Source organism: Scyliorhinus torazame, chromosome 10 (assembly GCF_047496885.1).
Source record: "Scyliorhinus torazame isolate Kashiwa2021f chromosome 10, sScyTor2.1, whole genome shotgun sequence".
In the NCBI taxonomy this organism is placed as follows: domain Eukaryota; kingdom Metazoa; phylum Chordata; class Chondrichthyes; order Carcharhiniformes; family Scyliorhinidae; genus Scyliorhinus; species Scyliorhinus torazame.
Genome location: NC_092716.1, coordinates 153457486 through 153476033, shown reverse-complemented (window position 1 = coordinate 153476033; position 18548 = coordinate 153457486). Strand labels below are relative to the sequence as shown.

Here is an 18548-nt window from a genome sequence, read left to right as displayed (position 1 = left end):
AAGACTATCTATGGATCATTTGGTGAATTCAGAAGAATTATAAATGTTTTCAGTCTTGAATGCAAACCCTAATGTGCTCCTGTATGAAGGTTTGTTAAGTCTTTTGGATGTTAAAAGGACGGCATACAGATTACTTAGTGCTGTATTCTTTGGGGGGTGTATTTGATTTACTGGTTGCTAAGATATTTACTGTTTGTTTTAAAAAGGTTAACTTGAGTTCATAGAAGAAACATTGTTTTGTTTGAAAAAACCGCTGGTCCATGTCTGCTGTACCACACCTGTAGAGTGAGCCGTGTGCTCCCCATACCACAGTCTATTAAAAGTTGTGGGTCAGGTGAACTCCATGATACACTTTGGGAATCTCTAAACCCTGACCCATAACAGCTAAGACAAATACCATTGGTAAAGTTCACCCTTTTAGCTAATGATCAAGTAATTATATGTCAAGCTGGACTATGGCCTGATTTAGACAAAGACCATGCCTGCGACATTATCATATCCCAAGACATAATTCAAAAATATGACTTCCTTCTATTAGCCCCTCAGGGTAACAGATGAGAACAGTTAGAGGAAACTCTTATGGATAGCCCGGACAAACAAACAAAAGCACAAATTAAGAACTTAATTCTCAGACACTGGGCCTGATTCCAAAAACATCAGAATTACTGCAGACTGCTAAAAATTCAACCAGTCACAACCGGAGTCAACGACTTCCCGGTTCAGAAACAATGGTTCATCCGAGATCCGGAGTGCAGAGCCGCACTCCAAAAAACAATTGACTCCCTATACCAACAAGGCATTCTGATTAAAATATCATCTTCTTATAACTCCCCTATGTTTGGGATTCCCAAAGCTAAAGGCGGAGTCAGACTTTTGTCGACTACCAAGAACTAAACCGCGTTACGATTCCAAACACAGCCCAATCCACTAGCATACAACAAGTTACACAATAGATTAGCTGAAAAAAGTACAAATCCACTTTAGACTTAGCCAACAGCTTCTGGTCACACCCGATCCTCCCCGAGGAGTATGATTTCACAGCGTTCACCAGTCCTAACGGCCAACAGTATGTCTGGACCCGACTCCCGCAGGGCTTCCGCAATTCGCCTCAGCTCTTCGCGGCTGGCGTTATTTCTGCATTAGCGCCCATACGTCATAAGTACGATATCGACGTCGATGTAGACGATGTGTACGTGACAACCGACACCCGCGAACAACACCTGGAAGCCCTGGACGAAATCTTTACTCGTTTAAAGATCCATGGATACACAGTCAGCCTTAAGAAATGCCAATTACTTAAGAAATCAGTTGAATACCTCGGTATCAATGTCACAGACACTGGTCGATGCCTTACCGACTCTTTTTCCGAGAAACTCTCGGCTATTAAAAAACCTATTTCCCTTAAACAGCTACAATCTATACTTGGACTACTTAATTTTGCACGGACGTTTGTACCGGCATTCGCGCCACTTTCAGCTCCCTTGTACGAGTACTGTACCCCGACAAATAAACCTTTCTGCTTCCCGGAGCATGCAAAGCGAGCTCTTACACAGCTAATTCTTGCAGTAAAAAATGCCACTTACCTTAGCTCAAGAGACCCATCCAGGGATATCTGTCTTATCCCTTGGATCGCTTCCCGAGCAGCCTGTGCAGCCTGCTTCGATGAGGGAGCCACAACGCCTTTCCAATACCTCTCCCTTAATTACTCCTCCTGTGAACAGAGATTGACCGCCTTAGAACGCTGCATGGTCCTCATCCTACATTCCGTAAGATCCTTACAGAAGGTTCAGACCAATGCATGGATCATCATCAAAACGGGTTTTCCCCAACTAAGATCACAGGAAGGAATGCCAGGGAACGAACTCAAGGCAACCCAGGCCAGATACACTAAGTGGCACCCTCTTTTATATGGTACCTCCCTGAGCTTGAATACAATGAAAAATACTCGCAGGATATACTCCATTTCCCCCGTTTTGAAAAACTAGACAAAGAAGAGGACCCGGATATTCCGAGTCCCAAACTTACCGTAACTCCCCTAGAGTACTTCGACCTTGTAATTTACTGTCACGGATCGGCAATGCCCATCCCTGATAGACAAGGCAGTATGTGCACAATAGCTGGTAGTGGGGTAATACTAGGTTTTCATTCAGATGAAACTTTCAACCCCACCAAATCAATTTCAAGGACCCTGGGTCCCCATAATGCCCAATATGCAGAGGCACATGCATTATTATTAGCCTTACAAGAAATACCTTCTAATGATACGAAAACATTAATCTGCACTGATAGCGCCTATTGCCAATATGGAGAAAAAATACCTTTAAGACAGATAAAGGAAAACCAATAGCTCATATATCCTTATGGCAAAAAATTGCCCAGCAACTAGACAACAAGCATCATGTTATCATTATTCACGTCCCAGGCCATGCAAAAGAAGGCCCCCACAGCATCGGTAACCAGATGGCAGACAACGCTACAAAACAAGCAGTGACCCTAGAAGCAGTAGGGTCAGAACATGTAAAGGTCCTGGTAATTACAAGACAAATGTACAGTGACAATCAGGATGATGAGTTACTCCTACTTATTTCCGGGAAAACCCTGCGCGGGTACCCATCCAACTATAACTATAATTGCGACGAAATGAGAAGAGTCTTGGTTACTAGTCCAGGAAAGGAGGCCAAGGTTAGCCCACGGGCAAAGAAACACCCAAGTTTAATACAGGAGGCCCACGTTAGCCATGGTTCCGGTCATCCTGGAACCAAGGTAACAATGGCGAAACTACTGCTCACCTATTGGTGGCCTTATATATTAACTGATTGCAAAACATTAGTGGCAAATTGTCCTCAGTGCCTCCAGACCTCGAAAGGAGGAGTCACCAGATCTATATTCATCTCAAGAACAAAACCAGATGCCCCCCCCACTGTGTGTGGCAGGCTGATTGTGGGACCCTTTACACCCTCTACTAGGCACCCTCCTTATAGAGGCCAAAACCAGTACATCTTAGTAGTTGTTGACACCTGTACCTCCTAATCGTGGTTGGTGCCCACAACCCGCTGTACGGAAAGCGCAACTGTACATGCATTCGAAAATATAATTTTTCCCTACGCTGGTTCCCCCATCTGTCTCCACACAGACCGTGGATCTGCCTTTGTTGGAAAGGCGTTCCAGAAAATGTGTATCGACAGAGGTATTCGGTTGGAACACAACACTCCTTTGCACCCACAATCAAGTGGGTCGGTGGAGCGGCGCAACCAAGATGTGAAGCTTTGCATGACCAAACTGCTAATGACACGGGGACACAGTTGGGCCAAATTGGTGCCGGAGGTACAGCTGGCAGTCAACAATCTACCCCCGAGTCGCGTAGGACCTGAAAAACATATCACACCTTATTTTTTAATGTTTAAGGTACAAATGAATAGCAGGCATCTGAAGGGAGTAATTCCTTAGTACAACCCAGAATTAGCCCAAGAAATGATTGGCTTATTGTCTCAAACGCAGCCTCCTAAACTGCCAGAACCCAATGAGTGGTCATCACAAGAAGGTGGCTGGGTACAAGAAAAGAAAAATTCTAAGAATACCTTACTTAGACCTAAATGGAAACCCTGCGTTTGTGTCAAACAGGTCCAAGGTCGGACACTTCTAGTTGACCGCGGGACGAAAGGTACCAAACTAATATCCATTGATAACTGTCGACCAGTTTCCAAAGCCTTTGAACCACAGGTAACAACAAAATGACAAGTTGGTATGCGCGATGAGGTTAGATCCCATAACTAGCCAGAATTAGATGAACCTCCAGAGGAAATACCTCTGTCTCAAGTTATTACTACACCTGGGAGGACCTGTCTCAAAGGTCACCCTCAACTTCTAAAGTTTCAGGCCAAAGTACAAACGATCATACGTTCCCAAAAGAGATTGTCCAAAAAGCAGAAATGCCAGTGCTGCTGCCTTACCGCACTCAGCATTACCTTTTCACTTATCCTTTTTAGCCTCATACTTGGCATTATTACGGTCTCCCTCACTGCAACGCAAACTTTTGACCTAAACTCTAATATGGGCCAGGACCTTAACTATACAGAACTGAATAATAATGACAATAATAACAGACAAAACCGACACCTTCTATCATTGGAAGAACCGAACTCCACGGTCTCCGTACCTTCAGACACCGGTTCAATGATCAAGGGTCAAAGATGGTATTATTGTCTATACTGACCTCCATCCCACAGTAAGGGCAGCAGGAACTATCATGGTTCCACACACCTTAGTCCTAGACACAGATGTCATCTCAGCCCAACTCCTGCTAAAAGAATATAGACATAAACTTGACCTCCAAAGAACAGTGGCATCCGCTATCAGACAGCTGAAATTGACCTCTCCCCAGCTGAAGCTTGCTCAATTCACTGAGCCAGAAGAGGACATCCTTCAGTATGCACACTGTTATATTGTCACACTGCCCGAAGCCCAGCCACCGGTCACTCTAAAGGCGGACCAATGTACTCCGCTGCTATCCTTAGATGAATACGCATTTTCGGACAATGGATTACGAGCAGTCATAAATTTCTTCTCTCTCCACACAGAGAGGGTGTGGTGCCAAATGGCATATTTACGCAATTTCGGAATCGACCCCTACTGTTCCTCTCCAGGCTCTAACAGGGCCCACATTCAAAATTTCATCAATCACTCGACCCCTGACTACCATATGCCTCAACTCATGGCTGGCGAACATATTATTTGTTCCACTTCTTTCTACGGGCCCTGGTACAAAGAATCCAGAGACATTGTTAATGAGTCTATTAATTTCCTCAAGTCACTATCACGAAATTCGTCCAACAACCTTCCCAATACGTGCCTACATATTCTCCAAGGCACCAACCACTCGGGTTCATGCCAAGATTTCTTTCAACCTATCACTGTTCGTGACATTTGCAGTCACCCCATATGGTTTGCCCTCCTCAATCAATCCTCATCAAACCATACAATTGGCATGAGATTGAACGGAAAAGGTATGGGAGTTTGTCCAGTAGAAAACAGGACCATTACTAAACCCTATTGGCGTTGTACTAATAACCTCACAGCCTCTATCTGGACAGATAAGTGACCAGAATATCACCCTTAGATCTCTCTATCTTGTCCTATTAGAAAACGAGACCCTCCTACACTCGATTCACCATGCGGTAACTCCTATTCCCTTTTGGAGCACTACCCTGGCAGACAATGCAGGAAATTCGACTGCAGCAATTGACTGTGCCTGGCTCCAACAGTTTGATTGCCACTTCAGGAATAATCTACCCTTTTTCATCTCTAACTTCAAACGCAAAGTTCATCTTCTTGAACTTCCCTCGGGTCTCGCACATATTGCATACAATCTCACCATGCCTCAGCCCATGGCCAGCCGCAAACGCAGATCTATTTCTGCTCAAATAGTTAAGGGACAACAAATCTCTGTAGACCTTTTCTCCAGGTTTCTATCCTGGAATAAGGAACTGACGAACAACCAGCAGAATATTGCTCACCATATTATTTCCCTCGGAAAACACTCGGCCCAGGGACTTGAACTCTCAGCAGCAGCTGTGTTACATTTAGGGGCCAAATTATCAATCACTAAAACTTATACGCAACTACTTAGAATTATTAACGCTATCCAGACTGGCCATGTCCCCCGGGAAGAGTTAGAACAGTCAATCAAAGAACAAACAAACAAAGAAATGTACAGCACAGGAACAGGCCCTTCGGCCCTCCAAGCCCGTGCCGACCATGCTGCCCGACTAAACTACAATCTTCTACACTTCCTGGGTCCGTATCCCTCTATTCCCATCCTATTCACGTATTTGTCAAGATGCCCCTTAAATGTCACTATCGTCCCTGCTTCCACCACCTCCTCCGGTAGCGAGTTCCAGGCACCCACTACCCTCTGCGTAAAAAACTTGCCTCGTACATCTACTCTAAACCTTGCCCCTCTCACCTTAAACCTATGCCCCCTAGTAATTGACCCCTCTACCCTGGGGAAAAGCCTCTGACTATCCACTCTGTCTATGCCCCTCATAATTTTGTATACCTCTATCAGGTCTCCCCTCAACCTCCTTCGTTCCAGTGAGAACAAACCGAGTTTATTCAACCGCTCCTCATAGCTAATGCCCTCCATACCAGGCAACATTCTGGTAAATCTCTTCTGCACCCTCTCTAAAGCCTCCACATCCTTCTGGTAGTGTGGCGACCAGAATTGAACACTATACTCCAAGTGTGGCCTAACTAAGGTTCTATACAGCTGCAACATGACTTGCCAATTCTTATACTCAATGCCCCGGCCAATGAAGGCAAGCATGCCGTATGCCTTCTTGACTACCTTCTCCACCTGTGTTGCCCCTTTCAATGACCTGTGGACCTGTACTCTTAGATCTCTTTGACTTTCAATACTCTTGAGGGTTCTAGCATTCACTGTATATTCCCTACCTGCATTAGACCTTCCAAAATGCATTACCTCACATTTGTCCGGATTAAACTCCATCTGCCATCTCTCCGCCCAAGTCTCCAAACAATCTAAATCCTGCTGTATCCTCCGACAGTCCTCATCGCTATCCGCAATTCCACCAACCTTTGTGTCGTCTGCAAACTTACTAATCAGACCAGTTACATTTTCCTCCAAATCATTTATATATACTACAAAGAGCAAAGGTCCCAGCACTGATCCCTGTGGAACACCACTGTTCACAGCCCTCCAATGAGGAAAGCATCCTTCCATTGCTACTCTCTGCCTTCTATGGCCGAGCCAGTTCTGTATCCACCTTGCCAGCTCATCCCCCCTGATCCCGTGTGACTTCACCTTTTTACTAGTCTACCATGAGGGACCTTGTCAAAGGCCTTACTGAAGTCCATATAGACAACATCCACTGCCCTACCTGCATCAATCATCTTAGTGACCTCCTCGAAAAACTCTATCAAGTTAGTGAGACACGACCTCCCCTTCACAAAACCGTGCTGCCTCTCACTAATACGTCCATTTGCTTCCAAATGGGAGTAGATCCTGTCTCGAAGAATTCTCTCCAGTAATTTCCCTACCACTGAAGTAAGGCTCACCGGCCTGTAGTTCCCGGGATTATCCTTGCTACCCTTCTTAAACAGAGGAACAACATTGGCTATTCTCCAGTCCTCCGGGACATCCCCTGAAGACAGCGAGGATCCAAAGATTTCTGTCAAGGCCTCAGCAATTTCCTCTCCAGCCTCCTTCAGTATTCTGGGGTAGATCCCATCAGGCCCTGGGGACTTATCTACCGTAATATTTTTTAAGACACCCAACACCTCGTCTTTTTGGATCTCAATGTGACCCAGGCTATCTACACACCCTTCTCCAGACTCAACATCTACTAATTTCTTCTCTTTGGTGAATACTGATGCAAAGTATTCATTTAGTACCTCGCCCATTTCCTCTGGCTCCACACATAGATTCCCTTGCCTATCCTTTCCCTGGCTACCCTCTTGCTTTTTATGTACGTGTAAAAAGCCTTGGGATTTTCCTTAACCCTATTTGCCAATGACTTTTCGTGACCCCTTCTAGCCCTCCTGATTCCTTGCTTAAGTTCCTTCCTACTTTCCTTATATTCCTCGCAGGCTTCGTCTGTTCCCAGCCTTTTAGCCCTGACAAATGCCTCCTTTTTCTTTTTGACGAGGCCTACAATATCTCTCGTCATCCAAGGTTCCCGAAAATTGCCGTATTTATCCTTCTTCCTCACAGGAACATGCCGGTCCTGAATTCCTTTCAACTGCCACTTGAAAGCCTCCCACATGTCAGATGTTGATTTGCCCTCAAACATCCGCCCCCAATCTATGTTCTTCAGTTCCCGCCTAATATTGTTATAATTAGCCTTCCCCCAATTTAGCACATTCATCCTAGGACCACTCTTATCCTTGTCCACCAGTACTTTAAAACTTACTGAATTGTGGTCACTGTTACCGAAATGCTCCCCTACTGAAACATCTACCACCTGGCCGGGCTCATTCCCCAATACCAGGTCCAGTACCAGCCCTTCCCTAGTTGGACTGTCTACATATTGTTTTAAGAAGCCCTCCTGGATGCTCCTTACAAACTCCGCCCCGTCTAAGCCCCTGGCACTAAGTGAGTCCCAGTCAATATAGGGGAAGTTGAAGTCTCCCATCACCACAACCCTGTTGTTTTTACTCTTTTCCAAAATCTGTCTACCTATCTGCTCCTCTATCTCCCGCTGGCTGTTGGGAGGCCTGTAGTAAACCCCCAACATTGTGACTGCACCCTTCTTATTCCTGATCTCTAGCCATATAGCCTCACTGCCCTCTGAGGTGTCCTCTCGCAGTACAGCTGTGATATTCTCCCGAACCAGTAGCGCAACTCCGCCTCCCCTTTTACATCCCCCTCTATCCCGCCTGAAACATCTAAATCCTGGAACGTTTAGCTGCCAATCCTGCCCTTCCCTCAACCAGGTCTCTGTAATGGCAACAACATCATAGTTCCAAGTACTAATCCAAGCTCTAAGTTCATCTGCCTTACCCATAATACTTCTTGCATTAAAACATATGCACTTCAGGCCACCAGACCCGTTGTGTTCAGCAACTTCTCCCTGTCTGCTCTGCCTCAGAGCCACACTGTCCCTATTCCCTAGTTCTCCCTCAATGCTCTTACCTTCTGACCTATTGCTCCCGTGCCCACCCCCCTGCCATACTAGTTTAAATCCTCCCGTGTGACACTAGCAAACCTCGCGGCCAGGATATTTATGCCTCTCCGGTTTAGATGCAACCCGTCCTTCTTATACAGGTCACACCTGCCCCGGAAGAGCTCCCAGTGGTCCAGATAATGGAAACCCTCCCTCCTACACCAGCTGTTAGCCACGTGTTTAGCTGCTCTATCTTCCTATTTCTAGCCTCACTGGCACGTGGCACAGGGAGTAATCCCGAGATTACAACCCTCGAGGTCCTGTCTTTTAACTTTCTGCCTAGCTCCCTGAACTCCTGCTGCAGGACCTCATGCCCCTTCCTGCCTATGTCGTTAGTACCAATATGTACAACGACCTCTGCCTGTTTGCCCTCCCCCTTCAGGATGCCCTCTACCCGTTCGGAGACATCCTGGACCCTGGCACCAGGGAGGCAACATACCATCCTGGAGTCTCTTTCACGTCCACAGAAGCGCCTATCTGTGCCCCTGACTATAGAGTCCCCTATTACTATTACTCTTCTGCGCTTTGACCCTCCCTTCTGAACATCAGAGCCAGCCGTGGTGCCACTGCTCTGGCTGCTGCTGTTTTCCCCTGATAGGCTATCCCCCCCGACAGTATCCAAAGGGGTATATCTGTTCGAGAGGGGGACAACCACAGGGGATTCCTGCACTGACTGCCTGCCCTTTCTGGTGGTCACCCATTTCTCTGCCTGCACCTTGGGTGTGACCACATTTACATAACTGCGATCTATGACGCTTTCCGCCACCTGCATGCTCCTAAGTGCATCCAATTGCTGCTCCAACCGAACCATGCGGTCTGTGAGGAGCTCCAGTTGGGTGCACCTTCTGCAGATGAAGCCATCCGGGACGCTGGAAGCCTCCCGGACCTGCCACATCTCACAGTCAGAGCACAGCACCCCTCTAACTGACATTGCGTCAATTAATTAAAATTACATTTTTTTTTTTTTTTTTAATATATGTCTTCAGACAAACATCTGGCTGGTTTAGAAAGAGAGGAACAACTGTAAATCTTCATAACGTCATTACTTCTAATCCTGAAGAACCTGCTGGGGATATATTAGGTGATATGGTAACTAGATATTACTACCAAAGGCGTCGGTGTAGGATTCAGCTTGTATTCTCAAACCTATGTTTCATGAAAACGGAGTGTCATTATTTACCTACTTTATGGCCAACATCGGCATTCCCCACTGCAGGGCCAAGCACTGCGCCCTGATACAGATAAAACCCGACTATAATGTTGGTATAAGTGAGCTGCCCCTTAAAAACCAGACAGCCTTATTACATGCCTCAACTAACATTACCTGGCTCACAGCTAAATGACGCCCTCAGGGATCCTTCTACATCGCTGATGACTGGACACCAGGTTCACCTCTGCGATACCAGTGCACATGGTTGCTCTGTAATAGCCACGCCCATCACACAGACGTTTTGCTCCTACTTCTCCATGGCCAATGGCTCAACCATTATCGCCACAGCAAATTTTTGCGAGGATTGCTCACTTCCAGTCGGCACCTGGCTGATTACCCCAACGGTTAACCATACCAGGTGTTGTGGCTATTTATTACCGCCAGTCACACAACATAAGCAGTCTACCGACTGCCCCTCAGCGGTAGATCCATTCCTAAGGCTGCTTGTCTCACAAATACTGGATGCAGCAATGGTCATCATACAGGAGCCATTAGTCCTTACATATACTAATTGGGATATCGAGAAACAGATAAAACACCTCCAGGGCCACTTGGAGTCAATAGACACTTCCTATACGGGAGCCATGAGAGAATTCTTTACTGTATTAGGCGAGACCATGAAAAACGCCTTTCCGAAACTAGCAGATGCATTCTCCTCTATTATTGACTTCGCCGTCAACACGGCCTCCAGAGTGCTTAGCTGGTTTGGCGATATGTTAGGACTGGGAAAATACCTAAAATATGGTTCAATTGGGGTTGGAGGCATAATAGTAATAAGTTTCCTTCGCCCCAATAGATAATTGACAGTTATGGATCAATACCAAAAGAGAGACGAGGACATAATTCAAGAATTCACTTTCCAACCCTGTTTCTCGTCACAGTCATTAACAGAATTATATGAAGAAACTCTTGTCAAGCTTTCACTAAATACCAACACCAGCACAGGAGATATGTATCCACGATTTAGGAGCTCCAATGGCTCCGTTCCAGGCGCTCTTTACTCCCGAGTCAGGCCGTCATTGTGATTCTCATTCGGCCTCTCACATCCAGACCTCCAGACTACAAGCAACCTGCTTGCAGTGAGACACTTGTGCCCGCTTTGTGACTTTTGTTGCCCAGCTTTTGACCTTTTCTCTTGCCACTCACGCCATGTCCATTCCTGGTGCTACGCCCTGCGTTGCGAACTTCTGGACAACACGAAGGTTATGAATTGGCACCTTTATAAAATTCCCCTTAAGTCTTTTTATGAGGCTACATCCTACGCCCTTCCAGTCCCACTTGACCGTTTCGCATTAGAGAACTCACCTTCAATACAAGTGAGTATCCTTGGCTATTACCTTACCCCTCCACCCGCTGCGCCTTTCACGCCAGAGGCCTCGCGCGATGTGGTTTCTACCTCTACTTTATTGACAGATAATCGTGCCTCTTCATTGAGGGAAGAGCCTGGAATTGGGCTTGGACTGGATGTACTTTCAGGACTAGAAGTCATTGATGTCAATGTGTTCGACCATAACTTCGATGTGCCTCTCTCTGACAAAAAAGAAAAAATATGAGACGAAAGAACAGTTTTTACAATCCTTCCACTTCTTGTTCCCTGGACACTTGTATTTCCACCGGTCTGCTCAGCAGCCTAGGTGGCCAAGAGGAGGACATTGCCAGCAACTTGCGAATTATGACCGTGGATTATGTCCCCCTAGTCTGCCTCACCTTCCTGTAATACTTTCCCAATATATAGTATTGACCTAACTTAACACTTTCCCAATCTTGTATTCTTCATTGCCTTATGAACAAAGAACTTTGATATTATTAAACGAGGATATGTTGTGGCATTTGCCTTTATACCTCTTACCCTAATTATATTGCGCCTTAACAATACTAGATTGGCCCAGATCACCTTGGAGCTCCAACCGCCAAAGACAAAACTTGAACCAAAGCAGAAGACCAACCGAAAGCAAATCTACACACCATGTCTGACAATCCAACCTTCTGCTCCCCCTACTGCACCGTCCTCCAGCAATGGGGCTCAGCAAATCAATATTACTCAATCCAAACCGATCAAAGGCAAGAGACCCTCTATACTCTGCGAAAGCTGCAACAATTATTGCTTAAGCATCGCGCCCCCTTATGCGGAGAATTGATATACCAATTCCTATACCCACGCTGAACCGAAGACTGGACCTCTTGCCTCATCTTGATGACCATGCCAACGGATGATCATCTAAATTTCAACTTCTATACACACCACCTGGAAAACTTGAATAACGACCCTGGACATCGAGACACATTAACCTTTTGTAGATCTAACAATGGCACCTTCACTTGCAACAAAATGCAGTTCCATGTTGGAGTAACTAAAGGAGAAACTTCTCATTCCTATACTTGCCCTTACATCCCAGAGTGACAAGAAGAAACCCTTTTGCAAGGACTTATGAGCAAGGACTTCCTGAAAGCCCAAACTAGCCATTGTAATCTAACCACAGGAATGCCTATCTTTGCCCACAATCACCCCGTGAAGCAAAGGCACCGTACACAATTCCAGTGTGTAACCTGTTCCAATCAGAATATTTACTGGAAGTACTCTCCCATTTGTCTGCACTGTTTGATCCAAACATGGGAACTTAATATGGAAATAGAAATCCGTTTTAACTACGACCCAAGGTCCTCTGACCCAATAATCTCAAGATCCCCAAGCACCTGACAACTATGAAGCCGACTCTAGGCTGGCAGAAAAGATAATCCTGAAATTAACTTCTTATAAAATAGCACCTCAAATAGGATGTACACCTGAACAAGCCCTCAAAATACTGACCATGGAAAAAGAAACAGGTCAGCAAACCCCATTCAATCCAAAATGTACACTCTGGGCAGGAGGATATGCCAACTGCCTCCAAACCAGGCATAAATACTCAAATACCATGACACTAGCAGAGCTCCTACAGACAGAAACCTTCCGTTTGACCTATCCAGATGATGGTAGATGGATGGTCTGCCTAGAAAGGATAGTGTCCCTCAGAGGACAAGAAGACTTCCATAAAATAATAATACAGGCAGATACCCAGAACTCCCAAGAGATATTTTCAGTCCTCTCAGAATGGGAAAATATCCTCTATGCCAAGGACGCCCGAGATGAGGAAAGATTAATTGATCAATTTAAGAAAGGATTCAGAAATTCTCCCTCTGTCATGGATGGGGACAAAACCAGACCCCATTCCCCTCGGCCTACGAGCACACGGAAGCCAAATTTTCCAACCTCACGCTGAAAATGGTCTGTGACAAAGTAAGTCAGGAAATTGGATTTGGTCCATGGCAATTGGATGCCCAAAAAATACGCCAGATGGAAATAGCCAAATTAACCATGTATGGTCATTCTCCACTCCATGCGAGTACCTACCAAACCTACCTGAACGACCCCAGGTCATCAAACCAGACTTTTGCTAATTGAGTAAAAAATAAAGAAAACTTGCTGCAAGGAACTGCCCGAATGGACTTAGAGCACTGCAGAAAGCAGTAATGAGATAAGCAAGTAGTGATGTCCCCCAGAGATAGGATAGATGGGACTTACCCCACCTAAGCACCAACTCAAACTGACTAGATCTACCTTATCTTTCCAGATGGCCAACCCGGCTATGTCTCCATATACTTGGAGGATGCTCAGCCTATGGAGAAAGACAATGCTCATTACTCTTGTATAATCTATGATCTTAATCCTAATTAGCATTAGAAAACCTTAGGAATAGCTTGCCTTATAACAGGAATCTGTAACCTTATTATTGAAAGCGTTAACCTTAGATTACTGTACCTCCGAAACAGAAACCGATTTCCTGGACAAAATACCCACAGTCCATATCTTGCTAAAACTGCCCGTAACACTAATCCCAGAATCACACTCAACATGAGGGCAAATTACGAAGCAAAACTCCTCTTGGGATTCTGTTGTTACCACCTCTATTATGGACCCTCAAAAGATGGACTGAACCGCCTATTCGGAAATTAGAAGCATTAATCATGGGAAAAACACCCATGAAGGACTGGTGGCAGAATCAACCCTTTTCCAAACAATTAGAAGGAAAAGAGGAATGCACCAAAGATGGACATTCATTCAATATGAACCATGACCATAAAAAGCGAAACTCAAGGACATTCATCAAAAAAATCATCCGAAGAACATATTAGCCACCAGACTTATTTTGCTCAAGAGGAGGATGTGGCGGTATCCACTCTATATTAAAAACTGATCAGAACTGACTTTATATTAAATCATGTATTAACTCTACATTAAAAACTGATGACGGATGAAGTCATGTATCTCTTGTAAACCATTACTTATCGCAATAATGTTTTTTAACAACTACTACAGACATTACCTTTGTAAAAGCCCAGCTGCAGTGAGCTCATTAAGTCTAGTGGCCTTGTCTAGAAATAAGCCTTACCAACTAAGGGAGGCTACTGCTTGTCTAGTGGCCTTACCAACCAAGGGAGGCTACTGTTTGTCTAGAAATAACTGTTGGGAGTTGATCTAGTATCTTCAGAAGCAGGTGCTCTGCTAAAACTCCCTTCGGCTCCCTCAGTAAGAAAACCTTATAAATGTTTAAGCAAAGGCTGCGAAAGGGGATTCGCTTCGAGAGCAGTTTAGGAGATTGCTGAGTGTTTACCTGACCAAGCCGCTGCCTTTATCACGACTCATGGAGTTCTGCTCTTGATTGAGTATTGAACTCCGAGGCTACTAGCCGTTGTAAGTGTGAATTGTTTATAGCTTAAGCAATTATGTAGTTAGGGAGTTCAAAGGCTAACTCATCATATATCCTGTATTTGCCGAACTGTATCATTTACTAAAAACTTGAATTACCCTTATTCTTTAAATAAATTGCGTATATATTTTACCATACAGATCCGTGTCTAATTTCATAAATAAGTGTGACATTTAACTAAGGCTCATCATATTCTCCCGGATTTCAGAATAAGAAAGATTGAGCTGCAGTTAAGGATGAGATAACCCCCTAAGTGATAGTCAATCTCGTATACCGAAGGTAGTGAAAGCAAGGAACATTGTTGATACTATAATTAGACATCCCAAACAGCAAGTCTTACTTTAGATATTGACAAGACCTTGTCTGGTAGCTTACAACCTCAACTAATCGGGAAGATCTTAGGGAGAATACTCCTCGACTGTCACATCTGGCACCCAGTGTGGGGCCCGAGATGTAACCGTTGTGGCGGGGGGGTGGGGGTGACCGTCGGGGGGGGATGACCGTCAGGGGTTGGGGGGGTGACCGTCGGGGGGGGAGAGGGGGTGCATGTTGGGGGGCGTGACCGTTGAGGGGGGGTGACCGTTGAGGGGGGGTTGACCGTTGAGGGGGGGTTGACCGTTGAGGGGGGGTTGACCGTGGGGGGGGTGACCATTGGGGGTTGGGGTGACCGTTGTGGTGGGGGGGTGGGGGTGACCGTCGGGGGGATGACCGTCGGGGGTTGGGGGGGGTGACAGTTGGGGGGGTTGACACTTGGGAGGGGTTGACCGTTGGGGGGGTCACCGTTGGGGGGGTGACCGTTGGGGGGGGGTTGTGACCGTAGGGGGGGGTTGTGACTGTTGGGGGGGGTTGTGACCATTTTGGGGGTGACCGTTGGGGGGCGGTGACCGTTGGGGGGCGGTGACCGTTGGGGGGCGGTGACCGTTGGGGGGCGGTGACCGTTGGGGGGCGGTGACCGTTGGGGGGCGGTGACCGTTGGGGGGCGGTGACCGTTGGGGGGCGGTGACCGTTGGGGGGCGGTGACCGTTGGGGGGCGGTGACCGTTGGGGGGCGGTGACCGTTGGGGGGCGGTGACCGTTGGGGGGGGTGACCGTTGGGGGGGGTGACCGTTGGGGGGGGGGTGACCGTTGGGGGGGGTGACCGTTGGGGGGGGGTGACCGTTGGGGGGGGGTGACCGTTGGGGGGGGGGGTTGTGACCGTTGGGGGGGTTGTGACCGTTGGGGGGGTTGTGACCATTTTGGGGGGGTTGTGACCATTTTGGGGGTGTGACCGTTGGGGGGGGTGACCGTTGGGGGGGGTGACCATTGGGGGGGTGACCATTGGGGGGGGTGACCATTGGGGGGGGTGACCATTGGGGGGGGGTGACCATTGGGGGGGGTGACCATTGGGGGGGGGTGACCATTGGGGGGGGGAGACCATTGGGGGGGAGACCATTGGGGGGGGTGACCTTTGGGGGGGGTGACCTTTGGGGGGGTGACCATTGGGGGGGTGACCATTGGGGGGGGTGACCTTTGGGGGGGTGACCATTGGGGGGGTGACCATTGGGGGGGTGACCATTGGGGGGGTGACCATTGGGGGGGTGACCATTGGGGGGGTGACCATTGGGGGGGGTGACCATTGGGGGGGTGACCATTGGGGGGGGTGACCATTGGGGGGGTGACCATTGGGGGGGTGACCATTGGGGGGGTGACCATTGGGGGGGTGACCATTGGGGGGGTGACCATTGGGGGGGTGACCATTGGGGGGGTGACCATTGGGGGGTGACCATTGGGGGGGGTGACCGTTGGGGGGGGGTGACCGTTGGGGGGGGTGACCATTGGGGGGTGACCATTGGGGGGTGACCATTGGGGGGGTGACCTTTGGGGGGGTGACCTTTGGGGGGGTGACCGTTGGGGGGGTGACCGTTGGGGGGGTGACCGTTGGGGGGGTGACCGTTGGGGGGGTGACCGTTGGGGGGGGTGACCGTTGGGGGGGGGTGACCGTTGGGGGGGGTGACCGTTGGGGGGGGGTGACCGTTGGGGGGGGGTGACCGTTGGGGGGGGGGTGACCGTTGGGGGGGGTGACCGTTGGGGGGGGTGACCGTTGGGGGGGGTGACCGTTGGGGGGGGTGACCGTTGGGGGGGGTGACCGTTGGGGGGGGTGACCGTTGGGGGGTGACCGTTGGGGGGTGACCGTTGGGGGGGGGTGACATTTGGGGGGGGGGGTGACATTTGGGGGGGGGGTGACATTTGGGGGGGGGTGACATTTGGGGGGGGTGACATTTGGGGGGGTGACATTTGGGGGGGTGACATTTGGGGGGGTGACATTTGGGGGGGTGACATTTGGGGGGGGTGACATTTGGGAGGGGTGACCGTTGGGGGGGTGACCGTTGGGGGGGTGACCGTTGGGGGGGTGACCGTTGGGGGGGTGACCGTTGGGGGGGGGTGACCGTTGGGGGGGGTGACCGTTGGGGGGGTGACCGTTGGGGGGGTGACCGTTGGGGGGGGGGTGACCGTTGGGGGGGGGTGACCGTTGGGGGGGGTGACCGTTGGGGGGGGGGTGACATTTGGGGGGGGTGACATTTGGGAGGGGTGACCGCTGGGGGGGTGACCGTTGGGGGGGTGACCGTTGGGGGGGGGTGACCGTTGGGGGGGGGTGACCGTTGGGGGGGGTGACCGTTGGGGGGGGTGACCGTTGGGGGGGGTGACCGTTGGGGGGGGGGGTGACATTTGGGGGGGGTGACATTTGGGGGGGGGTGACATTTGGGAGGGGTGACCGCTGGGGGGGGGGTGACCGCTGGGGGGGGGTGACCGTTGGGGGGGGGGGGGGGAGGGGTGACCGTTGGGGGGGGTGACCGTTGGGGGGAGTGACCGTTGGGGGGGGTGACCGTTGGGGGGGGTGACCGTTGGGGGGGGGTGACCGTTGGGGGGGGGGGTGACCGTTGGGGGGGGGGTGACCGTTGGGGGGGGGGGTGACCGTTGGGGGGGGGTGACCGTTGGGGGGGGGTGACCGTTGGGGGGGGGTGACCGTTGGGGGGGGTGACCGTTGGGGGGGGGGTGACCGTTGGGGGGGGGGTGACCGTTGGGGGGGGGGGGGAGGAGGGAAGAGTGTAGAGGTGACCATTGGGGGCGGGGGGGGAAGGAAGAGTGTAGAGGTGACCGTTGGGGGGTGACCGTTGGGGGTGTGGGGTGACTGTGGGGTATAGAGGTGGCCGTTGAGAGTGGGGGTGACCGCCAGGGGCGTGGGGTGACCGTTGGGGGGGGGGGAGGGGTGACCGTTGGGGGGGGGAGGGGTGACCGTTGGGGGGGGGGGAGGGGTGACCGTTGGGGGGGGGGGAGGGGTGACCGTTGGGGGGGGGGGAGGGGTGACCGTTGGGGGGGGGGAGGGGTGACCGTTGGGGGGGGGGGGAGGGGAGGGGTGACCGTGGGGGGGGGGGGAGGGGAGGGGTGACTGTTCGGGGGGGGAAGAGGGGTGACCGTTGGGGGGGGAAGAGGGGTGACCGTCGGGGGGGGGGAAGAGGGGTGACCGTCGGGGGGGGGGAAGGGGTGACCGTCGGGGGGAGGGTGGGGGTGACCGTCGGGGGGAGGGTGACCGTCGGGGGGAGGGTGGGGGTGACCGTCGGGGGGGGGGAGGGTGGGGGTGACCGTCGGGGGGGGGGGGGAGGATGGGGGTGACCGTCGGGGGGGGGGGGAGGGTGGGGGTGACCGTCGGGGGGGGGGGGGGGGGGAGGGTGGGGGTGACCGTCGGGGGGGGGGGGGGGGAGGGAGGGTGGGGGTGACCGTCGGGGGGGGGGGGGAGGGTGGGGGTGACCGTCGGGGGGGGGGGAGGGTGGGGGTGACCGTCGGGGGGGGAGGGTGGGGGTGACCGTCGGGGGGGGGGGGGGAGGGGGGGGTGACCGTCGGGGGGGGAGGGTGGGGGTGACCGTCGGGGGGG

At 50.3% G+C, this 18548-nt stretch overlaps 1 protein-coding gene across 2 annotated transcripts in view; it reads right to left on the bottom strand.

The window, feature by feature from the left end:
* znf408 (zinc finger protein 408) overlaps window positions 1–18548 on the bottom strand; it is a 109758-nt gene that overhangs the window by 78682 nt on the left and 12528 nt on the right. Inside the window, exon 2 of one of the 2 annotated variants that reach the window (XM_072518839.1) lies at window positions 1584–1711. The exons of the other annotated variant lie outside the window; for it this stretch is intronic. The gene's annotated coding sequence lies outside the window, so the exon portion shown is untranslated. The remainder of the gene's footprint in view (window positions 1–1583; window positions 1712–18548) is intronic. 2 annotated transcript variants of the gene reach the window in all.